This window comes from Podarcis melisellensis, assembly GCF_964234715.1.
Source record: "Podarcis melisellensis genome assembly, chromosome: 10".
Classification (NCBI taxonomy): domain Eukaryota; kingdom Metazoa; phylum Chordata; class Lepidosauria; order Squamata; family Lacertidae; genus Podarcis; species Podarcis melisellensis.
Window position 1 is genome coordinate 4,657,864 of NC_138542.1, and position 26,373 is coordinate 4,684,236.

At 45.8% G+C, this 26,373-nt stretch overlaps 1 protein-coding gene and 1 long non-coding RNA gene across 2 annotated transcripts in view; one reads left to right on the top strand and one right to left on the bottom strand.

The window, feature by feature from the left end:
* LOC309379085 overlaps window positions 1-26,373 on the bottom strand; it is a 267,561-nt gene that overhangs the window by 167,731 nt on the left and 73,457 nt on the right. The gene's annotated exons all lie outside the window — the stretch shown is intronic.
* SEMA3C (semaphorin 3C) overlaps window positions 20,848-26,373 on the top strand; it is a 133,416-nt gene continuing 127,890 nt past the window's right edge. The window contains exon 1 of the mRNA XM_081927717.1: window positions 20,848-21,062. The gene's annotated coding sequence lies outside the window, so the exon portion shown is untranslated. The remainder of the gene's footprint in view (window positions 21,063-26,373) is intronic.

Consider the following 26,373-nt stretch of genomic DNA (forward strand, 5'->3'; position numbering starts at 1 on the left):
GTTGCTTCCGCTGAAGCCAGGAGAGTCTGCTCTTTGAGGCTGGCGGTGGGGAAAGCAGCGCTTCCCCCATCGCCAGCCCCAGAGGATGGGGGGCAGCAGGAAGGCGCGCGACGCCTTCCCGCTACTCTCCAACCCGGCTTTGAGGCTGGCGGGGGGGAAAGCAGCGCTTCCCCCATCGCCAGCCCCAGAGGATGGGGGGCAGCAGGAAGGCGCGCGACGCCTTCCCGCTACTCTCCAACCCGGCTTTGAGGCTGGCGGGGGGGAAAGCAGCGCTTCCCCCATCGCCAGCCCCAGAGGATGGGGGGCAGCAGGAAGGCGCGCGACGCCTTCCCGCTACTCTCCAACCCGGCTTTGAGGCTGGCGGGGGGGAAAGCAGCGCTTCCCCCATCGCCAGCCCCAGAGGATGGGGGGCAGCAGGAAGGCGCGCGACGCCTTCCCGCTACTCTCCAACCCGGCTTTGAGGCTGGCGGGGGGGAAAGCAGCGCTTCCCCCATCGCCAGCCCCAGAGGATGGGGGGCAGCAGGAAGGCGCGCGACGCCTTCCCGCTACTCTCCAACCCGGCTTTGAGGCTGGCGGGGGGGAAAAGCAGCGCTTCCCCCATCGCCAGCCCCAGAGGATGGGGGCAGCAGGAAGGCGCGCGATGCCTTCCCGCTACTCTCCAACCCTCCTGCGGGCTTTTGCGGGAGATGGGGGAATTCCCCCACCTCCCGCAAAAGCAGGCAAAAGCCGTGTGCTCTTTAAAGAGGCTCCGTGGCTTCTGCAGGCTTTTCTAGGAGGTGGGGGAATTCCCCCACCTCCTAGAAAAGCCCGCAGGAGCCGCGCACCCTTTAAAGAGCGCGCGGCTCTTGGGGGCTTTTCCCCAAGGACGGAGAAGGGACTGACTGGCTGAGTCAGTCCCTTCTCCCTCCTGCGGGCTTTTGCGGGAGGTGGGGGAATTCCCCCACCTCCCGCAAAAGCAGGCAAAAGCCGTGCGCTCTTTAAAGAGGCTCCGTGGCTTCTGCAGGCTTTTCCAGGAGGTGGGGGAATTCCCCCACCTCGCAGAAAAGCCTGCAAGAGCCGCGCAGCCTTTAAAGAGCGTGCAGCTCTTGGGGGCTTTTCCCCAAGGAGGGAGAAGGGACTGACTGGCCGAGTCAGTCCCTTCTCCCTCCTGCGGGCTTTTGCGGGAGATGGGGGAATTCCCCCACCTCCCGCAAAAGCAGGCAAAAGCCGTGCGCTCTTTAAAGGGGCTGCACGGCTTTGCTGGCTTTTCCAGGAGGTGGGGGAATTCCCCCACCTCGCAGAAAAGCCTGCAAGAGCCGCGCAGCCTTTAAAGAGCGCGCAGCTCTTTGGGGCTTTTGCCCAAGGAGGGAGAAGGGACTGACTGGCCGTTTCAGTCCCTTCTCCCTCCTGGTCGAAAAGCCCGCAGGAGTCAAGCGGGGCTCCTGTGGGCTTTTGCGGGAGGTGGGGGAATTCCGCCACCTCCCGCAAAAGCAGGGAGAAGGTCTTGGAGTAGCGCACAGGCTGCGTGCAACCTGTCCACTGCTCCCAGAGCTGGGGGGGGGGAATCATATTTTTTCCTTGATTTCCCCCCCTGAAAACTAGGTGCGTCCTATGGTCCGGTGCATCCAATCGTGCGAAAAATACGGTACATTTCCCCAATGCTCCTACGGAATTCCCAAGCCATATATTTAAGCAAATGAACTCTGCAGGGAATAGAATTATTATTGAACTCTGGAGAGAGAATAAAAAAAGTTGGTTGAGGCATGGCCAACACAGTCATTAATGATTAAGACCCAGGGCATTAACGCCAAGACATTAAAGACCATATTTTGGTCCGCCAGCCATATTGATTGCTTTGTAACAACTGACAAAAATGTTTACAGTGACAATGAGAATGGAGTCCTTGTTCCTCATTGGTGCTGATGGTGAGTCATAGAACGATTTTGCTGCATCTGAGTCAGCGTTAGGTTGCAGGCAAGTTGAATAAAAATGCCAAGAATTCTGGGATAAAGAAATGGTTTTACGATAAATTTACAGCTGTGATGAACGTGCTTGCATTCCTCACTTTTGCGTCTCTTGGCAGAAATGCTTTGGTATCGAACTGAATGCCCGACATTGTTGCATTTGTCCTAACAGTTGCAAAAGACAGTTGTCTTTATTATATGCTTTGATCTCGGCAGGCGGAGGAGGGTGCAAAAAGACTTTTCTAATGATATGGTTAAAATACATATCTCATTTGCTTTGCCCAGTTACCAAATCCTCTTCAGTAGTTTTGCCTCAGTGAAGCTTTATTCAAACATTTTTGGCCTAGCTTCTAATGAAGTAGACCTTTCATCTCCTGGCTACAGATGGCTGCATTTCTTTGCACCTCGTTTTCAAGTATACTTTAAAATTCTGACCAAGAAAATAGAGCTACCTCTGAAGTTTTCCTGAAGTAAAATTCAGACTGCACTTGGAGGGCCCTTCCTGGGATAAATGTCTGCAGGAATTTCAAGGGAAGTGACTTTTTGTTTGAACAAGATTAGTGAGATTCAGAAGAGGGTGGGGTTGGCTGTGTCTGGACACAATGCTAGACAATTGCTGTTGTTTGTTGATGGTTTGTTGAGCAAGCCAGGATCCAGCTCGTTGATATTCAAAGAAACCACCATTGTTGTCATTTTGCTTTGACACCCCCTTGCCTCCACTGTGACTGCCCATCGCATGCCTTAAACTGAGTGTCAGAGAGTGCTGGACACAGAGGAATGGTGGGAGGAACCAGCTGGGGAACCACCAAGAGAAGACAACTCAGAGCCCAGGCAGTGGATCAACGATGAATGGTCAGGGTGGGGAATGGGGAGAGGTGGTGTTGGAAGCTGAAGAAGTAACAGGGCTTAGTGAGCTGGGAGAGTCAATGGCAGAGAGAAGTCCAGAGTCAGAGGCTGAGCAGAAGCATGAGGGTAGGAAGAGAAAGGCCAAGAGAGATGAGTCAAGCTGGTGAGGAGTCATGGGTGTCTGCCCCTCCTGCTGCAACAAGCTCCCCTACCCTCTTGTCTCCAAGAACCAGAAAAGTCATGGAAAGGGCAGAGGAGAGGTTGGCTGCATGCAGACGCAGTCTCTGCTTGCTTGGGGGAAACCCTAGAGAGAGGTGGGGACCTTCAGTTCCAGCAACTGTTTCATGGGGCAAGCCCTACTGGAGATGAGTCACTGGGCTCATTAGGTCTGACACTCCTGTGCAGATCCAATTTTATTGGCTCACTTCTCCCACTGAGTCACAGCATTGGTCCATCTTGCTGAGTATTGTCTACAGTGACTGGCAGTGGCTCTCCGGGCTCAAAGGCACGAATCTTTGTCCAGCACTACCTGGAGATGCCAGGGATCGAACCTGGGACCTTGTGCACTCAAAGCAGATGTTCTACCACTGAACTATGGTTCTTCCTTGGAGAGGCAGTCCTTGCTGTAGTGGTTAAGAGCGGTGGACTCGTAATCTGGTGAACCGGGTTTGCTCCTCCGCTCCTCCACATGCAGCTGCTGGGTGACCTTGGGCCAGTCACACTTCTCTGAAGTCTCTCAGCCCCACTCAGCTCAGAGAGTGTTTGTTGTGGGGGAGGAAGGGAAAGGAGAATGTTAGCCGCTTTGAGACTCCTTCGGGTAGTGATAAAGCGGGATATCAAATCCAAACTCTTCTTCTTCTTCTTCTTCCCTCTACTGAATCTATTTGCAGTACCTGAGTACCAGTGAGATGCCACCAGTTCCCTTGCCATTGACCAGCTTCAGGAACAGGGCAAGGAATGTGGGGAAAATCAAAATATGCAGTAGGAAAATGTCAGAAACAACATTTGGTATTCCCATCAGCCATTGCACTCACCCTGGGAGAGTGTTTGGGCATCGTCAGAATGTCAGAGTGTGATAGGGTCTAGTGAGAGCACAGAGAACAAGCAGGGGTAGTCTGAGAGCAAGGGGAGCGGGGGTGCTGACTTGAATAACATATTGGGGGGGGCAAGTGAGCCTCCACATGATCAATGACAAGATGCAGTGTGCACATACCATTTGAATGGCAATGCCCAGCCCTCTCAGATATTTTTTGGGGGAGGAATCTCAGCCTCTAGGAGTTGGCTCCTATGGAGGAGAGGGGAGCTGAAGAAGTGGAAGGTGGTCTGAGATCAAGCAGACTTTCAGTCTGAGAGCAAGGCAGATCTTCTTCCGCTACTGGTGGGAAAGTTAAAAGCAGAGATATTTCCTCAGGTTGTTTAAGGTTTTTTCCTTTACATGTGGTTCCTGTGAATCGAACTCTTGCGTAAGTTGTGGGCCCACTATAGTCCAGCCAAAGTGAAATGCAATCCCCACTTATTGCACCTGGAGAGAATTAACATTTAAATCAGTGGGACTTCAAAATACTTTAGCCGGCATTACGCTGTTCACTTATAGATGGATGCAAAAGGTATGGTTTTTTGGTTTTTGTTTTTTTTACCCCAGACAGCTCATTTACTCTGAAAAGAAATGTGAGAAGCCATATGAAATTGGAGAAACTTTGAAGTATAAGAGCAAACAAATATTGAAATTATAGCTCTTTTTCTCTGAAAAATCTCAAGTTGAAAAACAATTTTTTATTTTAAAAATCATGGGTATTAGTTGCTTCTTTTATTGCCACTGATGGTTTCGACATTTTCCACTGTGAAGGAGTGATAACCAAGAACTCCAGTTTCTCAGTCTACCACATAGATCCTAATTCACTGATACATTTGCCTTCTGGTGCTGAAAGAGCAGATGTCTAAAATTGACTCCCTCTTTGAAACGAGAACTGGAATCCTAAATGCCTCCTTGACCCCCTCGTCTACTTAATCAGGCATCTGTTGTCAGTGCTCTGGCTACTGCTGAAAGAAAATTACAGTTTGCTTTTCTTCTGCAAACATTTGTTACATCTTGAGTCAAGCCAGTTGTCCAAGGTCTATGAAAGAGGAAACTGATTTTACGGCAGGAGGCATTGAACTTTCTGAAATGAGCAGCCGCTGATCGCTACGACTTTTTCTCTGGAGCTGGAAAATGTGGAAGGTGTGGCAGGCAGCAGCGTAATCGACTGAAACACAATCCTTGGCTGAGAGGATGTAGGAGGAAGCTTGATGTGGTGTTTCTGAATGGGAGGAATGCTGAGGACTCAGAGCGTTATCGCTAGAGTGACATGCCCCCGTCTGCCCATTAAACCTATTCATTCATAACTGGTTAATTAGCAAGGGTGAATCTGGGGAGCTGTGAAAAAGGGTTCTCGGGGTTTTTTTTAGTTTAAAATAATAATATTCTGTTACTATAACATGAAATAAAAAAGAGAATCTGAATAACGCCTCTTTCTTCTAGCACTGAGGGGTACTTTCTGTTTACAAAATTGCAAATTACCCTAAGCCCCATTTAGTAAGAATGCTCACATGTTCGTTCTACTGGGGAGCTGGGCTGTGTTGAAAGGCCACCCACCCTTTATCACATACACTGGCTTAAGTCATGCCATGATTGTGCATTCAGTATGAATATGCGTAGAGAGAAAAACTTGGCACCTAAAGGCCTCCCCGCACATAACCTGGGACCCCATTCATCGAGACTCCCAAAGGTTCCCATGGGTGCCTTTCTGCACACCTCTGCGTGTGTTTAGTCCTCCTCACTATAGAATTTCAAAATGAACCACTTCTTTCATTAAAAGGCAGTTTGTTAAATTTGCTGGTTATGGTTGGTTTTCCCCCTGATTCATTTTCTTTAGGATTTTGGCCTTTCTCTTAGGGCTGTTGACACGTTACATTCGGTGAGTGTGCAGTCTGGGTACTTGTGTGCACAATTGGTTGTTGTACCTGTGCTTAGGGTTAAGTGTGAACAAAGCTACTGTGAATTTTGTGTTTTATTTTTATGGAAACTGCCCGGAGAATAGATAAGCAGTAGGGAAATATAATAAATGAATCCATAAATAAAAATGATTTAACCCTTCTGAGTGACCTAATTGTAAAACACTTTGCTTTTATGATGTTTTCATTTATTTTATTTTTTAAAACCCAAGCTGACATACCAGCCATTTCAGTTACTCTTTGGACTTTGACATGATGATGGCTTAGTGCAAGCAATAATCCCATATTTGCACTGTAAGGCCATAAAGTTGTGTTGCTTTTTTGCGCCTCAGGCAAAATGGGGAATTGGGGTTAAGACACTCCTAGGTAGAGCTCCTGGGAGTGTCGCCTTGACCTATGTACATATTTATCAACTTCAACGGTGAGTGAATCACATGTCCTTGGCACAGTCATCCTGAACGTGTAGCAGAAGAATAAGAGGCCGGCTACTTGTTTTCCAAAGTCTACTGTATGTGTGTCAGCTACGTGTCACTGTTGTCAAGGAACATGCACATGGGAATATTGGATTTATTGATCTAAAATACAGTCCTAGATTTGAATTACTTTATTTTGTGCAAATTAGAGCTTGCTTTCAATGATCATTGGGGTGGGGGTTAAGACTATAATGCAAATCTCTTAAATGAAGATTGCCACTTGTCCAGTTTTAATTTTAATTGTTTGACTTAATTGTGGGATGTATCTTAATTGATTGATGGCTTGTATTCGGCATATCAGCTTATTTGTATGATGTTAGCCCAGCTTTGGCCGGGGAGGGCGGGATACGAATAAATATTATTATTATTATTATTAACTAGGGCAGCTTCTGTGACACCACATACAGCAGTTTCCAAGCTGCAATTGCCAAGAAATTGCTAACAGTGCACCCTATGCATGTCTACTCAGAAGTAAGCCCCACTTTGTCCAATGAAGTTTACATCCAGGTAGGAATGACTGGATATTTCAATATAAGCTTTTCCCAGATTCTCATTTTTTCCAGTCTTGAATTTGGATATCTACATTTCCACATTGGTTTGAGATTTTTTTTTAAAAAATTCTATTGAAAAACAGTTCTTCTGAAAGTTAATTGGCAGTTTTCTGGGTTTTTCTTTTAATACACATATTTTTGTCTGTATTTTTCCACTATAGACACATTTTTGTGGGAGTGGGAATTACGTAATATAATGTGGTTTTGGATGTTAATTTACTAATATGAACATTTATATGCACACTTTAACCTAGTATATGCATTTTTGCACACATTGCTTGGCTGGAGAATTTCATTGCAAAATTTAGAGATGTACAAATGTTGGAGGATGACTATGCTTTGGTTTGCATAAAGTTTCAGAAGGTGCAAATTAGGTAGATCTGCCTTTAAATGCAAATGGAATGGAATTGTGTCTGCATTTAAAGGAGAACTTACCTAATTTGCACTTTCCATAACAATACATGAACCAAAATGCAACCTTCTGCAAAAGCCTCCTCCTTCAAAATTCACACTTCTCTGAATTTTGCAATACAGTTCTCCAGCCCAGTAATGGCACACAAAAGGCATATAGTAGAGTAAAGTGCATATCTTGGAGAGAATAATGGACAAAAAATGCATTATATTAGGGGGTATTGCTGTGCAAAGCTGTGCTTGGTAGGCAAGATAGCATATAAGCATGTATATTAGGAAAAATCCTCACTATAGTTCTGGTGAATTTTCATGAGGACCTTTAAAAAATAACCTGATGTAGGAATGTGAAGAATGAAACTTATGACTGGGAAAATGAGAAATGGAGAGGAACGAAAATGGGCAGATTCACCCGTCCTGGGTGGGGGTCTCCGCTCCAGATCTTCCTTTGTGCAATGCAGGCTAGAACACCTGAAAAGGGCTGTAATGAAATGCTTGTTTTTACGTGTGTGTGTGTGTCCGTCCCTCTGTACTAATTAGGGTGCTTCAATGCCCTTTCTTTTCTTTTTAATTGGCCCTGCTGTTTCTGTGGCTTTCACGGCAGCCTGACCCACCGCGGTAAAGCTAGAATGATACAGATGCCTCCCAGGGCAGTTCTCCGTCTCCTTCAGCACCTGTTTGCACTGCTTTGTCCCTGAGAAGCTTCATGCCTGAGAGTCCTTGGCTTCCCCCTCTATTGTCATGTGAAGAGATGGAATGCTAGGACTCCTTATTATTCACTTTTGACCTTCTTAATTTTTTTATTTTTTTGTCTTCCCACTTTGGATGTGCAGAGCCCCAGGCTGTGACATGCAGAGAGAAGTAGGGGGGGGGGAGCAAGAGCAAAAACCTTCAGGAATGTGGTAAGTCGATAGCTTCTGCATGACCATTTGCTAGCACAATTTTTCTTCCCATCTCCCTATTGTTTCAGAGACAGTTTTGAAGCTGTGATCCTGTTTCAAACAGATTGTATACACCAGCAGTGAGGGACCTCGGGCTTGGGGGGCAATTGTGGACCTCCAGGCCTCTTCCTGGCAAAAAAAAAAACACACCCCACAACTTCTCCCCAGACCACAGTCCTCGTGGACTCTGCTTCTCACCATTTTTTTGCCTGGGAGGGGGCCAGAGAGGGGTGTGTGTGAAGAAATTACTGTATTTTTTTGCTCCATAAGACACACTTTTTTCCTCCTAAAAAGTAAGGGGAAATGTCTGTTCGTCTTATGAAGTGAATGCTGCGCGGAGGAGGGACGTGTAAGTGGTTCCTGTCCACTTTGCTGCTTTAAAGCGAGCCACAGAGGAGGGAAGGAAGGGGAGCCATGGCTCGCTTTAAAGCAGCAAAGTGAACAGGAGATGCCCATTTTTCTGCTTTAAATTTGCTGCTTTAAAGCGAGCTGCGGAGGAGGGACGGACGGCAGCCATGGCTTCCCTTCCTTCCCTTCTCTGAGGCATGCTTTAAAGCAGCAAAGCGGACAGGAGCTGCCCGCTTTGCTGTTTTAAATAGTTTAGTACAACATTTGATTCAGAATACCCCCCCCCCCATTTTTCCTCCTCTAAAAACTAGGTGCATCTTATGGTCAGGTGCGTCTTATGGAGTGTAAAATACGGTACTCCACTGGACTGAAAAAATGGTGTTACTCCCACCCCATTTGCCTCTGGTCCTGTCATGTGACAAAGACACATGAGAGCAGAAGCAGGAAAACAGGCTGGGAAGTGCTGGGACTTCACAATCATTCAGACCTACTAAAGTTATTCAGGCCTAACTGCTAACTGTGGAGTCACTCTGACATGTGACTCATTCTTCTTATAAGTAGCAGCCATTTTCTCTCTGTGTTCTCTGTAAAATTTCAGTCAGAGTCAGTCTGCCTGAGTTGTGAACAGAGTCAGCATGTAATCTCAGTCAAACTGTATGGAACCATGTTGTTTATGAAGAAGTTTAACTCAGTAAAATTCTTATTCTTTCACTTAAAAACTCTGCGTTATTCATTTACGCTGCGTGTCAGGTCCTGCCTGCCATTGGTACATGGCCCCTGTAAAACAGTCCAGAAGGGAATGAGTTCCTCTGGTTCAAAAATGTTCTTTGACATTGATCTAGAGCATCTTTGAGAGATGCCAGCCAGTCTTTTCCCGAAACCTTTCCCAAGAAATAAACTTTCACATTCTTGGTTTTTCTTGCTGGTGAGCTGTTTTGGTTTCTGCTATTTATTTGCAAAAAAAGAAGCATGCTTTCACCTGTCAATCATTAGGCCGACTGATGTTCTAGGAATACCTAAAGTTGTTTAAGATTAGACTGAAAGGCGAGAGCCAGGGCTCTTCTGTAAATTGTCCATCAGCAAAGCAGAAGGCTCCAAAAACTGCATTCCTGGCCAAGCCCCACTCGCTGAGGAACTGTTTAGTCTGCTGCACAAGTGCTGTTTGAAGACATGCTGTTATGTGAAGTTCAGTCCTAGTAGGGGGAGTTGATGTGTGAGTTCTGCATTCTTTTGTTCTTAACTAAGGCTAGATTAATAAAAGGTGTTAATCAGCATTTTTCTTTTCTTTTCTAGGCAACGTCTTTCACTCTCCATTACTGAGAGTTGCAGCATGTGGAAACCTTGGGCAAAAAGTAAACAAGGTCCAAACCAGGGCTGCCAAGTTGAATAAAATATGGGGGGGGGGAAGCCCCAGCCCACATAATCAATCACAAGATACAGCTCATGCACACCATTTGAATGGCAATGCTTATATGGACAACTTCTTCGCTGACGTTCCTCAGGATGGTAGGACTTTATCTTGCCCTACCAAATGTGTGGAATAATGGCTGCTACAAGGATGTCATTCTGCAGTTGATACAAAAAGCAGGAAGTGATCTAGAGAAGATGAGGGTACATCAGAGGATATGTTAAAAGTGTGGCACTTACTGTAACAACTTCATGGTGCCACCTTTTTTCTAGGGGGGAGGGAAGGCACTGGTTAGGTTTAAATTGAAATATGAGCCAAACCAAATCCCTGCCACGTTCCTTCCCTCCTGTCCAGTTTTGGGTCTTCCCTGAGTGGAGAGTTTGTTCTGCATTCTCTTGCAAAGGTCTGGTGTGCAGCGAGTGACATTATCACATATCCAGGCTGACATTAGTAGCATTCCTGATCAAGTGTGAACACACTCATGATTCCCACAATTTAGCACAGAGTTTGTCAGAAGTCTTATTTGTTGCCAAACTTTTAACACTGATAAGACTTTCTTCTTCTTCTTCTTCTTCTTCTTCTTCTTCTTCTTCTTCTTCTTCTTCTTCTTCTTCTTCTTCTTCGTCTGGGAGACAGAGATCACTCTGGAGCCATGATGATAAGGGGAGACCACTCATACTTCCTTGAATTAGTTTTGGGATTCATTCACATGATTGCTACTCACTTTGCAGTGGACTTGGCTTACAGTCCAGGGCACGTCTGCCAAGATGGTTTTCACAATACAAATCAATTTCCTAAGTCTCCTTTTCTGTTAAGCATTAAGAATGATAAAGAAGCTTAAGAGGAAAAGTAGCATTGCATGAGAAAGCAACCAAAGAAGAATACTTGAAGACTATGAACAACGACAAGGCTAAAAGATAATGGTGGCTGGGGAAGGGGATGGGAAGGTCTTGGCTATATCTTTCAGAAAGACCAGATTGTCACGCTAACATTTGTTAATAGGAAAGAGCGGGAAATTGGCATTTTTGAAGAAGAAAATTATCAGTTCCAAATTTTACATCAGCACAAATGGGACAAAAGCAAATGTGTATTTTGGCATCTTTCCAGGGAAATCAACATTTTTTGCATGCTGTACATAGGCTACAGCTAATTATTCAGAAAGCAACTGTAAAAAGAACAAAGATCCATTCTCATGTTTCTTAGAACATCTATGAATAGACCTTGATTTTTAACCCTTTTCATATTTTAATGTGAGCTCTTTCTGACTATTCCCATTGTTGAACACAAAGCTTCCAGTATCCTCAGCCAGTACAGCCGTGATGGCTGGGTTTGGCGTGAGTTGTAGTCCAAACGTTCTGGAGGGCACCAGGTTGGGGACAGCTAGTCTAACTCATCATCACTGCAGGGTTCAGGACTGGATGTGTAGAAGTCTGCAGTCATCCCTAGCTAGTAGCTACGATGCTGCAGACAGATCAATAGAGCACAGCGGTCTTCTTGCAGTTCCTCTCTGTTCTATTTCCCTATCTTTTTATATCTTTTCTTCTCTAGTCTCTTGGGATATAGCCCAGGAACTAAAAGGACATTGCAAGAGGTTACACATACAGGACTACATAGGAAGTGAGCCACACACTCCTGCTCAAAAACCTGCTGCCACTGAAACCTATAGTTACTTCATCTGCCATGGAGCGCTGCATCAAGCTGGCAAAATAACAGCAAATTCTAATTGGCTTTATCTGAAAATTGAATACATGAATAGATGACAGCCTATGAGTGCTGATGTGCTCTTCTGAATACAGATGATCACTGTGCATTTGACTTTTAAAACCCCCTCTTTAAACAGCGTCAGCTTTGACTTCCTGATATGTGTGAGGCTAATGAAACCTAACACATTTCTTATTTTTCATTTACAGTGTGATTCTACATCTTTAATGCATAGTTTGCTATATGGGTGTCATGCTACCCAGCAGTTCTAACATTTCATTCATTTGCAAAGGATGTCTCTGGAAGAGTGCTTGAAAGATCATTCTGTTAGCCTGCAACACAGTTTAATTAGCATGGGATTCTATGACATGCTGGCTATTCTATTGTGAACTACTAAGTTATACTCGCGGGACACAGGTGGCGCTGTGGGTTAAAGCCTCAGCGCCTAGGACTTGCTGATCGAAAGGTCGGCGGTTCGAATCCCTGCTGCGGGGTGCGCTCCCGCTGCTCGGTCCCAGCGCCTGCCAACCTAGCAGTTCGAAAGCACCTCCGGGTGCAAGTAGATAAATAGGGACCGCTTACCAGCGGGAAGGTAAACGGCGTTTCTGTGTGCGGCTCTGGCTCGCCAGAGCAGCGATGTCACACTGGCCATGTGACCCGGAAGTGTCTCCGGACAGCGCTGGCCCCTGGCCTCTTAAGTGAGATGGGCGCACAACCCCAGAGTCTGTCAAGACTGGCCCGTACGGGCAGGGGTACCTTTACCTTTACCTTTAAGTTATACTCAGTGCTGACCCACTGAAAAGAATGGGCCTATGTTATCCATGTTTATTAATTTCAATAGGTCTCCTCTGAATAGGACCAACATTGGATACAAACCTTGGTCTGAGGATATTGGCTATGTCTGTAAGGTTTTTTCCTCTTGTGCTGCAGCTAATGTTTGATGTTGATTTTAGTGCATCAGTAAGAGCCAATAATTACACAATTTATCAGAAACGTGTTTGATTACAATCAAAGCACACAAATCTCATTGCTGTGCCTCTTGATCTTCTGAAGGGCTTCACATTCCAATTAGATAAATGCCCACCTTTCCCTTTCATGTAACCATGCTGCTTATCCTTACACTTTCCCACTTCACATTCCCTTTCCCCCTGTTCTCATATTTATTTTTTCATCTGAAAAACTTTGCTCTACTTTATTTAATCCTTTCTGCATGTGGTTTGCGACAGTGTCAGATCAGACCAGACACTATCTTAGCATGGGCCTTCACCGTCTTAGAAGACAGATTTTCAGCACAATTCAGTGGATTTGTCTAGTCCTATCAGGACAAAACCAACACTGTGGGGGGACTAAGCAGAGCCCACCTGAAGAAGGGTGGCTGGGATGCAGTAGGCAAGGGCGGTCCACTTGGTGTCCTCCTGGCAGCAAAGGCCAGACAGAAATCAGTAAGACAACAAGAAGCACAGAGTTGGAGACCTCAAGTAGAGCTTGAACTTAGTAGACAACTCACTCCAAAGAGTTGCACACCAAGACTAAGCTCTGCTGCCTATCCCAAACCCTGCCTCTTGCTGAGGGCATTCTTCAAGATTTATCATCCAAGTCTTCAGTCTTCTACTCCACCACTGTTGTGTCATTTCCTGATGAATCTGTTGGCATCTTTAGTGAGATGGGAGGAGAAACTATGAAGCATTCTTTGAGCAAAAGAAGTGGTATTGCTTTGAAGGACTCTGACTCAAGGTGTAAGAGGAATTATGGGCACCTGTATACAGTGGCCTGGCTTGCTACTGGCCCCAGGGGATTTCTCCAGCACATGGGTACATACTCAGATCCTCTGCAGACCAAACTGTAGAGCCACAACTTCTTCCACCATCACGATCCATCCTGGTCCCAAATGCCTCCTAACAACTTGCTTTCAATTATTATACTAATTGGCGCCTTCACAATACACACCCTCATGAAGCAAGTTGCCAAGTGCCAAGATGAACGCTTGAAGTGGGAGTCATGAAACAGGGTTTTGTTTTGTTTTTTAAAAACTGTTTTTCCATTGTTGTTGTTACTATTGCCTGCTCTCTCGCTATGTCTTCTCTACTGTCTTTTGGATGTCATTGCAACAATAGTATCTTTGATCAACTTTTTAAAAAATGTAAATAAGGAAGATGAAATAAGGACTAAGTTGCGACCAAGTGATATTGAAGAACTGCCTGCATCTATATGAAGCTGCCCTTCTCTTGGGCTCACCATTGGTACTTGGCATCTCTCTGTCTCAGGAGACAATGGAGGAGTGAACCTTTGGGTGTGAAGTCAAACTGTTGGAGAGTTGCAGCGCCTGCTGTGGCTGTAGAGACTGATGCAGGAGAGACATGTTTTGTTGCATCTGGGGTAGATGAAGGCATCTGGTTGTGCTGATGCAGGTGCACCATGGCATTTCTTCTCTCTATGCTCCTCCCAGCAGTTATTTCTCCTCTGGTCACTGCTGTGGATACACAACCTGACTGTCTCCAAATGCAGCTTCAATAAAACAAGGGAACCTGCTGTTCATCTTTTTCTCGGTAATATCATTCTGAGGCTTTCTGGCCCAAAATTCATCCCCCTTTAGACTGGATCCTATAAGGCTCTTCTGTCTCTTACATGACTGTGATGGGAAAGGTGATTGTCCAGTGGTGGTTGGTGCCCCGTAGGGTGAAAAATGTGGAGACCACCGGGAGGTAGAGCCAGAGCCAATGACAGGCAGAGCCAGCTAATTCTAGTTTTAACCCCTTCATTCATTTCAGTAGGGCTTTCACACATTTTATTTTGTCTTCAGATAAAAGTTATTGTGTTTCTCCTTTCTTGGATTGCTTTAAAAATTGCAGTCAGAAGCAAATCTTGCTCCCCACTCCTTCACTCACAAGCCTGATAGCTGCTTGTATCGAAACCCCACTTCAGGTTTTGGACAACTATTCATACATCTGGTTTAACATTAACTCATATTGTTGCAATGCAACTGAAGCAAAAACTGAGGCATGCTACTTAAGCTAGATGTCTAATGTTGAAAATATAGCATGAGCTCACATTCTTACTATTTCTTGCTCATAAAATAAAATAAATGTGCCCAGATTATTAGGATTATTTGTGCTCAGGACTTTCAAAATTATCACAATCTTTTATGTGGGAGAAATATGTCAACACAATGACGTCTAAAACCTTAAGACCCTTGATTTGAGAGCACTAAGAGGCATACAAAGGTGATGCCTTTAAATGTTAGATGTTGCTGTGTTGATCTGTTGCTTGCACATAAAGGATCGTGATTATTTTGCAAGTTTTAATAGCCTATCTATTATAAGGTCTCTGTTACTCAGCTGAGAAAATATTAGAGTGCATTGCCTGACAAGTCACATTAAATCAGATGTGGACAAAGGTTAGATTGGGATCCAGTGATGGAGGTGATGTGCACTAGATTGGCAAGTATTTCTGACTATCAATTGTTTAAACAACAAAATGACCCTCCCTGCTTTGCTGCCATCCTAAATTAGGCTGCTGAAATGAAAAAACTTTAGAGAAGTAGTTTTTTGTGGGGAAGGACTTTGAATGTTGTTTTAGTTCTGGTACTCTGAATAAATTCCTGGGCTTGGAACGCTTTCATTTTTAACTGTATGACTTTTGCAACTGGCTCTGAGTGAAGGATCTTGAGGTTTCAGTAAGAACGTCTGCTCTATATCAAGTTTCCAGTCAAGATTCTGTGAACGTCATAGTTAATGATGCTGCCATAATAACTGCAAAATGCTTTGACGGTTCAGTATGATGGATTTGCAGGGGCTGGTTCACACACCAATGGTTATTGCTTGATAGGTGATGGCTGTATCAAGCTGTGACTTGCATGTACCGATGCCTATAATTTTCACATTATCTCACACTACCTCCAGCTTTGGGCTTTCAGTGGAGTCAATTCACATGCTCAGCAATGAAATATTGAGTAATCAAGTAATGTGCATGAGTGAACTGACCAGCCTCCAGAAATCTCTTCTAGGTATGTTGCCAGCCACAAATGGCTACTTTGAAAGCAACAGGATGTCCACATGAATGAAAGAGGGACTGCATTCTCTGTTCAAATTGCATGTAACATTATGACCAAAAATACAAACAGCAGCCAGTTAATGTAAGATAACAGGCTGACATTAGAAAGAAGCTTTTTTATGGAAATTTGTGATAACTTCAGAGAGAGGTGAGCTTTATTTTTATCTGTGATTATGGGAGCACAGTCAGCTTTAAAAGCAGTGGCGGAGCTTCATGCTCTGGCACCGGGGGGGGGGGGCGGGGCGGAGAGCAGGCGGGGCTGGGGCTGGTGGGCGTCCTGGGGGTGTGGCATGCCGGTTGCAGGGGCAACCAGTGTGGGCAGGAGGGGCAGCCACGATGGCACCCCACCAGGATCGTACTGCCAGGGGCGGTGCGCTCCCCCCCACTCCTCTTCCTCCACCAGTGGGTAAAAGACCATGATGTGTCACGGCAGGGAAGGGGTGTGTGTGTGTACTCAAGTCACTTTCACCCTGACCCTCTCCCACTTTTTCTGCTGCAGCTGCTCTTCCTTTTGTCTCCCTTAACTTCACATGTTCAAAAAGGAGCTTTAGGGGTTGAGCAAGCCCTTCTGCCACTGCAATCATCTTTAGGAAAGTTCAAACCTTCCACTTAAACAGAAGAGTGAAGAAGATGACACCCTTAAGCGGTATAGTAGGGGCCCTGTCCTCTATATCTATAGCGAGAGGGTGAGGTTCTCTGACCCCACAGAAGGCCAAAGGATGCTATGCAATGCTTAGGATCAGCACCTCCCCTCCTCTGTATGCTACAACAGAAATGCTCCAGCTCCTTGTGAGAGCTGGAAAAACAAAATGCACCTGAAAGGCTTCCTTCACTTCTTGTGCTGTGTGCATAAATGCTAGTGCTGCCCCCCTCTGCATCCTTGGTCTGGTATGTCTCCAGCTGGGATCCAGAAAAGTGTCTATAGAGTTCTGGCATGGTCACCTCTCAACAAAGAAGCAGAACATTTAGAACCGATGCGGAAAGGTCCTAGTTCATTGGTAGTGTATCTGTTTTGCATTCAGAAGATTCAAAGTTCAATCCCCGGCATCATCAAGTAGGGCTGCAAGACAACTGGACACCTTCTGCCAATGCAGACAATATTGAGCTAGATGGATCACTGGTCTGACTCTGTATAACACAGTTTCCTATGACAAGGGGTATCAAAGGGCCTTGGAATCTCTGAACTGCTTAGGAATCCTGTTCCATCCTGTATGCACCCTGGATACACAAACATACAAATGAAAGTTTTACAGATAAAAGTCACTTTTAAAAAAAACAGTCAACACCAGGTTTGAGATTTGCTCTCTGCATGCAAGCACAGCTTTACTTAATCTACCCTCTCTTCATAGTGTAGTGACATCTACTGGATCTTAATATATTGAAGCCTTGTCCTTCCTCTGTACTGATGGGGGGATATCTCATCTCAAGCATTTAATAGAAGGCAGGCATGGAGCTCTTCCTAATGAGAAAATCCAGGGCATGTCCCCATTACTTTGGCTTTTCATGAAATTGGCCATGCTAGGATTTTCTCTCTTACTACCTCTGTAAAAGTAAGAGAGAAGAGAAACACTTAGTGCAAGATTACATTTTTCTTAGCACTCTGATGGCTTTTGATGCCTGGGGAATTTGCTCTGCTCTTTTGAGGCAAGCAATGATAAGCCCACAATCTCAAGCACTGTAGCCAAGCGAAGGAGTGAGCAAGCTTTGGGAGGGCTGAGGGCCTGTCCCTTTCTACTCTGGCAATACTTATCTAACTTGGCATGCCATTGAAGTATGTGTTTTCACTTTCCAGAGACTTGGGAAGAAAATATTGCCAAGGAGACAACGGCTCTCACAAATGTAGTACAGAACAGATTTATTGTTTAGAGTCGCAGGAGAATCACAGAGATATGAGCTCCAGAGACAACAAATGGACTGTGATGCTCCATGTCCCCTCCTCTTGCCCCACAGTCATTAATCTGAATCAAAGCTCACCAGATTTTAGCCCCAACCCCTCCTTGCAATAACATTTTCCCAGGAAAAATCAGGAAAGACTGGAGTGCCTCTAAGCATGTGCAGTGCCTTTCTTTCCCCACTGAGCACACCTCCAGCATGTCAGTATTTTGTGAGAGGGAATCACATGCATACCATGAAATTTAGCTTTGCGTGATTAAGTGGAGTAAAGCACTCCGTCACCATAGCACAACATATCTGCTTGAGATAAAGAAAAGAGTTTTTTGCAACTAGGAAAGTGAGAGAGAAATGCATTAAAAAATCTGGGATGAATGAATGACTAATAATTTAAGCAAATCAAGATGAGTCCTCATTGTTACATAACCTCCCTGCAAACAAACCAGAACCTTCAATCAGTGCTATAGCTATGGGCAGAAGGGGCAAGCTGGGTTTTTTGCCCTGGGTGAAGCCTCCAGGGTGTGCCATTGAGGCTCCCAGCCCCCCCTCTCTCTGTGTGTGCAAATGTGCTTGAGGTGTGTGCCAAACTGGATCTTTAACCCAGGTGAAATAAAGCCTAGTTTTTCCCTAGTTTGTCTGGGACTTTCTAGGTCAGCCTCTCAGGATCCAAACTCAAATAAATATTTGACAGTGATCCTATTAGTGCATCCCTAAGACCATCTCCATGGGTAAAAGAAGGCATTATTTAACCTGGAGTAGCCAACATAGTTCCCTCAAGATGTTATTGAACTCCAGTTGTTAATGTAGTCACTACTGAATACATGGGGGGTTAGGGAAGGGGTAGTACTTCTGGTGGGGGACATGTCATGCTTATTCTAGGGTAGTTGATTCACCTTAGGTCCTCACCCTGCGCTCAGCTCTCACCTGTGGCTCTAAGAAGCTGTCAGCATGCAACAGCAGTCACACCCCAGGAAACAGCTTCCAGTGGCTGGCTAAACCAGGTGAGTGTAGCCGATGGGTCTCAAACCCTCAGTGAGTTATGCACTTCCCCTGCATGAGAAGACAGGCTCCAGGGTATTGAGTGGATGGGATCAATATTGGGTCCAACAGTCAAGAAGGTAGTTTCTGAACATGCTGTAGAGGGAAGTGAGAAGCAGACGAGAGCTGGTCAACTTGGGAAGGTAGCCAATCTAGGAGAAGGAAAACTCTGATCCTAAACCTCCACTGCCGTGCAGGATATCTTTGAGAGAAAAAAAGCTGAGGAGTAAACCCTACACAAATCTGGAGTAGTTGGATGGTGCCTGCAGCCAAGCTGGTACCCAATGTATTGCTCTGCTTTCCTTTGGACCACATCAGCAAAGCTGAGAGGGAGGTTGTGTCATCTAGGCAGCTCAGGACCGTACCTACTGCCTAGGCTTGTGCCCAGGAGGGGGTGCTGACTTCATCCCAAAGGTGCTGACTTCATCCCAGAGGTGCACTCCATTGTCTCATGAAACAGAGGGATGCCAACAACATTGGCTGGGGTTGATTGGAATGGGAGTCTGATGACATCCAAAGTGGAACAGGTTTCCCATACCAACTTTAACCCCTTTGGTCTACTGGAGCGAGAAGGCAGGAGTTTGCTCAAAGTTCTGGGAACTCTTTGAAGCGTTGAAAGCTTTTGATGGCACTGATGTTTGTCCAACCCTTTTTGGTGTTATGGATTCTGACCCTTACTTGGGATGTTGCTGATTATAAATGGGCAAGATGCACTCTGCACATGCTCAGGGATGTTCTTTCTTTCGCTTGTTCTAAGATTGAGCCCCAGCAATCATAGCATTAAGTTCTGGAGCGGAGCCCTGGATCCAAGGAAGTCCTTTGCAAATGTTTGGAATGACATCTGGTTGCAGAAATCAATGGCTGGGAGGTGTGAATTGACTGAAGGATTGAATGGCTGGCAGAGGTGCTTGAGGGTCTGCAGGAGAGGCATGCTACTGTATGCGGCCATTATGGCTCATCTTAATTACTCTGCAGTTTTGCTTTCAGAGGCTTGCCTGCTGCTGGAAGCTGAACTTGACATTTATTTAGAGGTCCCAACACAACAGATTAGCCTTGAAATAATATGGGGGTGGGAATGCAAAGCCATCTTTTCTTTGGGGGGGGGGGAAACAATTATCAGTGTGAGTCTGTGATGAAAGTGAATCTGTCTGTTTTCAAGGTCCTGCTGTATCTCTGAGCCAGTAACAAATGGAAAACAAGCCATTCCTAAGGATGTTATAGGAATCCTAAAGTCCTATGGGATTTACTTCCAGGTTTACTTGCAGAGGTTTGCAGCCCAGCAGCAATAGTACCATTCTATTCTGCCTTGGTTAGACCACACCTGGAATACTGTGTCCAATTCTGGGCACCACAATTTAGGAAGGATGTTGACAAGCTGGAATGTGCACAGAGGAGGGCAAGCAAGATGATCAAGGGTCTGGAATCAAAGCCTTATGAGGAACGGTTGAAGGAGCTGGTAATGTTTAGCATGGCATGGAAAAGAGGAGACTGTCAGGAGATATGACAGCCATCTTCAAATATATCAAGGGCTGTCACACGGAAGAGGGAACATGCTTGATTTCTCTTGCTCTGGAGGGTAGGATTTGAACCCATGGCTTCAAGTTACAAGAAAGAACTTTGATAGTAAGACATGTTCAACAGTGGAACAGACTCCTTCATGAGGTTGTGGACTCTCCTTCCTTGGAGGTTTTTAAGCATCTGTCTTGGATGCTTGAGCAGAGATTCCTGCATTGCGGGGGGTTGGTCTAGATGGCCCTTGGGGTTCCTTCCAGGGGTGCCAACTTGAGTAAAATGTTGTGGGGGCCCAGGTTATATCTTTCACGTGATGCCGTGTACGCGCACTCTTGGAATGGGAGCGCCCCCCAACTTGGTGGGGTCCCGGCCCCCTCAGACGTTTTCTTGCGAGGGCTGAAGCCCCCGCGGCCCCGAAGGGGGGCTCGTGTGCTTGCTTCCTTCCGAGGCGGGCCGGGCTGGGCTCTCGGCGAGGGCGGCGCTTCGAGCTGCCCGCCGGCCAAGGCGCCCCGGACTGGCGCGCTCCCTCTTCCTTCTCGCCGGGGCTCCTTCCTCGTAGGTGGGGCTTCGGGCGTTTCTTCGCGAGGCGCCCCGCCGGCTCAGCCCGCCGATTTGCTCCGCCGGGGATGTATGCAAAGGCTGGTGGGCAGCGCCGGGGCGAGTGAGGCGGGTCCTGGGCGGGGAAGCGCAGCCTCCAGCGCGCCGCGCCGCCGCCGCTCCTGCTGGCCATTCCGGCTCTGCGCGCAAGAGGCTGCGGGGACCTGCCAGGATCCGGCGCCAACTCCGCCAGTCGCGCCTCTCTCTCGGCACCGCGCACGAGCTGGGACTCTCCTTAGCGCAACCCAGGAGGGGAAAAAGTGCTTTCAGAGCCCTGGGATTTTAAAAAGTCTTCTTTGGCTCCCCCAAGCCGGAACCGCTGGGCACCTCCGGGCGCCTTCAGGACTCAGTCCTTCCGTGGGTCGGTGAGTACCATCGAAAGTTCCCTTTCAGCCTGGCAAATGGATGAGGAAACTGATGACTGAATATTGGTGTGTGTTTTTTAACTCTTAGTGGACGCCAATATTGTGTTTCTGTAGAAAATGTGTGCGTTGTGTATGTGTAAATAGATTTGTGTGTATGTACACACACACATTTCTCATAGCCGCTGAATGTGAATATTTTTATTTTCCTTCCACAGACTAATTCTCTCCTCCCCCGCTTAGTGCCGGCGCGAGCGCCTGACACCTGCCTTCCCAGGGAAGCTGTAAAGCGCTTTCCAAAAGCAGCAGGCAAAAGGTTGCTGTTTCCCCCTCCGCTTCCCCGCGAGCAGTGCCTGAACTTCAGCGCCTTAGGTCCCTTCCTCCTCCTCCTCCTCCTGGTCTGCTAACTAAGGAGCAGTGAGCATTGGGATCAGGAAGGCTCTCCCTTTTCTTGGGCGCTCTGCTTCTGCAAGGATCTCCCTGCTTGCCGGGAGAGATCGTGCGTTATTAAGACACATGCGAATATTTTACTGCCTTGGTTTTGGGGAAGATCAAGTTCTCACTTGGGCTGCAAGCTCAAAAGCGATGCTCCTTTTTTGTGAATTAAAACGGTATGGTTTTCTGTGAAAGAATGGAATTTTAAAAAGAGACTATTTCAAAAATTCTGTTTCCGCCCTCAAATTCACATGGCACACAATGCTGTAATAACATAGCAATGCCACGTGCAGACTGGTGCTTTGCATATTTACTCAGAAGTAAATCTCACTGTGCTTTAAATATGGCTTTTTCCAAAGTGAATGCCTATAATACTGCAGCCTCCAGTCTGATGCTATCCATATTTGCTCAGAAGTAAGCCCCATTCGGTTTCAACTTGTGCCTGATATTGCAGTCTTGCCCACATTATTTGTTTGTTTAAAAAAATTGGTTTCGTAGGGGATCGTCAGTGGAGCATAGCAAAGCTGAAATAGAAAATAACAAGTAAAATTTGGTCATACACATCCTAAATTAAATTAGAATACATAAATTGGAAAGAGCACTTGTTGTGACTGTTTCTTTCCAATATAATTGGAATGCACATTGCATAACTCCATCCTCTCTTCCCTTAATATATTAAAAGGAATACATCTGACAACTGTGGAATACTAATCCTATTGCTTCTATTAAACTTGCAAATTCAGCGTAATTGGCCATTTGTTTGGGTTGAACAAAGCAATCTTAACGGGACTTAATAGCATTTTCTTCCCTTGCCAAAGAAAGAAAAGACAAAAGGATGATAGTGAAGGATATCCTATCAGCTAGTGGATATGTCAGAAGTAACGGGGGAGCGGGATGACGACAAAGCTGAACGATTTTTTGGGAAAATGTGTCAATACTGGCACTGAGACATTTTTTCTTCGTTGTGATATTTGTGCATTTTTCTGATAACGTTATTTGAAAGGTGAGAAACTTGACCCGCACTCCAAATGGATCCTTTTCCTGAACCCCAGGTATAAAATGGGAAGAAACGAACAGGGATATTTTGAGGGTGTGCCAGCTTCGTGGGGGAATACAGAAATCCCGCTCTAACTGAGTGGGCAGGTCCAGGGGCCGCTGGGAGTTCCCATCAGTCACTGCCAATTGGAAATGGTTGTGTCAGGCGTCATTTCTCTCCAGGTCACTTTGACGCAGCCTGTCGCTCCTTTCAAATGATGGAGGGCGCATGGCGATTTGCTGGCTGAATGTGGGATTATGAGCCTTTCGCTTCAGCCCCCCGCACTCCCCAACCCATTCTCTGCTAAGTGTGGCGATTAAGACTGCAGCCTAAATTGTTGCTCTGGCTCATGCACTGGACGTGGTCACATCAGTCCACCCTCCTTGGCCACGCTGTGCAAAAGGATTTGCTGTGGTTCTTTTGAAGCAGGTGTTCTCTCCCTTCAAGGACGGTGAAGTCTAAATGTGCACGGAGGGGGGAAATATATCTCCTTGAGTTTGCCCCAGTAGAACTCGGAGGCTGTGAATGATCCATGTAATATGAGGATAAAAAGCTTATGGCTTGCTGTCAACACTCTGGGGAGTATAATGTTCACAGTGTTAAGGGGCAGGTGCAGAGTGCTTTCGGCTCCCGCATGCTGCAGTGGGAAGTTAATACTGTGCAGCAAAGGGTACGAACCTTAGGGCACTTAAACAGCTCATTCTGCAACAACGCTACTGAAATCAATGGGCTTCTTCCCAAAGTAATTTTTGCCTCAAAGTCAACTGATTTCAGGACCAAAGGGCTGACTCCCTTGTTAAGTTTCTAGGCACTTGCTCGCCAGTTGGTTGGGCAAAAAATTGCCCAGGTTTAAACAACGAAGTGCAACATTAGGAGAGTGGCTACTCCGTGTGGCCCCAATTCCTGCTCACACATTGGTCTTATGTGTGCAATGCCTGAATTATACATGTGAATGACAAAGGGGAATGTGGTGAGTGAAATGGAGATCAATTCTGCCCTTATTCTAAAAAGTACTCTTGCTCAAGCCCTCTTGAAATGAGCAGGAGCTGCACAGGTCCTGCATGTACGTCCAGGAGGATGCACTAGTTGGTGGTCACTGTGAGAAGCGGCAGGCTGAAGACACGAGACAGACCACTGGCCAGTTAGTTCCAGCATGGCTCTTTTTCATATTCACATGTTCTACAATGTCCCATGCATTGCATGTCCTCCAGAACATTGCCAGAGTTTCACATGCAAACATGTTTGGTGTTAAATTCTCAGTTTTAAGGGGACTATAGCATCCCTTGAAATTCCTCAGCATTTTTTTGGGTCTTTTGCAGCACATCTTCAACATCGTTTTTCTGTTTAAACCTGCACAATTTCTTCCTAGTTATGCAATCCCAACCAGTTGGGGAGCAAGTATATAGTCTGATAACAGCATGGCACCATGGAGTCAGAATGCAGCCTGTTGGAAGTTGGCTATCTGATAGCATCATAAAGCCAGTTCAGAGTCCAGGCAATTCTGCCCTTCTTTCAGTAGGCAACCATGGTAGGCAGTTATTCAGCTGCTCCTGTTGAAAAAATGGCTGGAGGCACTTCTAAGAGGTGATTAAAATCTTGGCCAAAAAATGTTCCTTTTCCATATCAGTCCTAAAAGCATTCACATTCAAGAGTGGTGTACTTGAGGGTTTTCTTGGTAACAAACTGGTGAAGCACATCAGGTTGAGAGGTGGTGATTGACATACTGACGTTTCCATCAAGCATTGTGGATGAGCAAAACTTCTGCTCTAAGACTCCCAAGTCTCTCTCTATGCCATCATCTCTTTTTCTCTAAATACGTAGAAACCCATTTCCTGTTTCATAGTACTGTTTGCAGGGGATGTGATCTGCTTCAGTGACATGACATTGAGGGCAGTACATGTTATACAGTGACCACGTAGAGGCTGGTTTAATCATGCCCTGTACTGGTTGTCGGTGACAAAGAAAGTCCCCCTGATTGATGTAGTGAACTAGCCCAAATGAATGGGCTAGCTGCCAGTGGGACGAATTCAAAGTGACATCTATTCTGTCAGTTTCTTAGGGCTGTAAGTTATTTCTTTCTTGCTCTTCAGCCTAATATGCAGTCACTATGACTTCAATCCGTTTGCTGCTTCGCTTACAGTTTTTGAGTTTTAAAACCCACAAACAAAAGAGTAAATCTATGGATGAGTAAATCTATGAATGAGTCATTCACCACCACACGTTCCTGGCTATACACAATATTTTATATCAGAGGTTCCAGCTTATGAGGGTGACTGGGATGGGGCAATGTTGTGCGTGTGACATTAGGACATTGGCAGGAGCTGGGGGCGGAGCTGAACGTGGCGGCCGTGCAGCTTCAAAGGCTGGCAGTTCCTCCTCCGCCTCCTCTTGGCACCGCCACTGATGGCAGCCTGCTTGGACCCTCTTTCCCTTCTGCGGCAGGAGGAGAAGTAGAAGGAGACAACTACTGGAGCCACTCCATGCTTGGCTTTGCCTCAGTGCTTTTTGGAACCCCACACCCAAAATATTTTGGGGCCCTGAAAGGGCTGGGCCCCCAGGAACTAGCACCCTTGTTTTATATATAGGCTGTAATGGTCTATTTATTGGATGAAAATGATGCTCTGTATTTTTTTAAAAAAAATGTACGCGGCTAATAGATAATGTTCATTCAAAGTAGCTTCTCTACACTGTGTAAAATAATTGTTTAGAAAGTAGATATCAAAGCTGCTAGCTCTCTCCCATTTCTACTTCTGACTATACCTTGATACATTAGCAAGGTGCCCACCTAATTTATAGTTCCATGTAAGTGTATAGTTCATGTACAGTGAATGAGGCTCCCACCCACTGCAGTTTTGAAAAGCAATGCATTAGATTTCCAACAGCTAATCCAATTTTCTGTTGTTCTGGAATAAGGTTCCATGTGATTAGGAAGTATCCTGGCAATACTATAAATTACTATGACTTTAGTGGCTTGTATTAATTGTTCTGATTATTTTTTTGTCGTTTGCTTTACATCTTTTGTTAAGCCTGCATATATCTGTATTTATTTCTGGGTTAGTTAACTAACAAATGACTATCAGTGATTGTGCACATTCACCTGAAGACAGAGACAATATGCAAAACCTGACAGTATCTATAGGGGATTCTGCCCAGTCAACAGGGTGTTTTGGACATCACCCAATAAACATGTATCGTCTGCATGTTCATTATGCATGTTACCCAGCAATGTGCATAATCTGTATTATGGATTATGGATTATAGTAGCCTGAATACTTGTCGCCGATAAATGGCTCTGCTGTTCAGTTTTCACTGATATGGGGTTATTTATGCAGAAGCAACATTTGGTCTTTAGCTGAGCTGTTCAAGAATAGATCTTGCCAAAGCCACAGTGGATGTCTGATTGCTCAAGAGACAAGCCTGGAGTATATGATCTCTCTGCTCTTAAAGTTCGTGTTCATCCTTTTGTTGGCTTTAAAGGAGCACACGCTTTCAGTGCCAGTTCCAGGCTTTGGGAGGCAAAGCATCGTGAAGGAGGGCCCCTTAACCGGTGCCTTTTGCTGGGTGAAAGGCAGCCTGCCAGCCAAGAATCTTCTCCTTCTGCCTCCAGCCTTCTCAGGTGTCACTTGTACCCTGTGCAAAAGCATCGAGATGGGGGAGGCCCTTAGTTAGTCATCCTGCTCCAGCTCTCCAGACAGAACTGGGCTGTATTCATTGCCTGGAGGCGTTTTTCTGTCCTTTGTTTTATAGAATGCTAACGCCACCCCAAAGTTTTTATTGTGGTCTCTTCAAGCAGAGTAGGTCCTTTAGACACACACACACACACATATATATATGTTTGAAAAA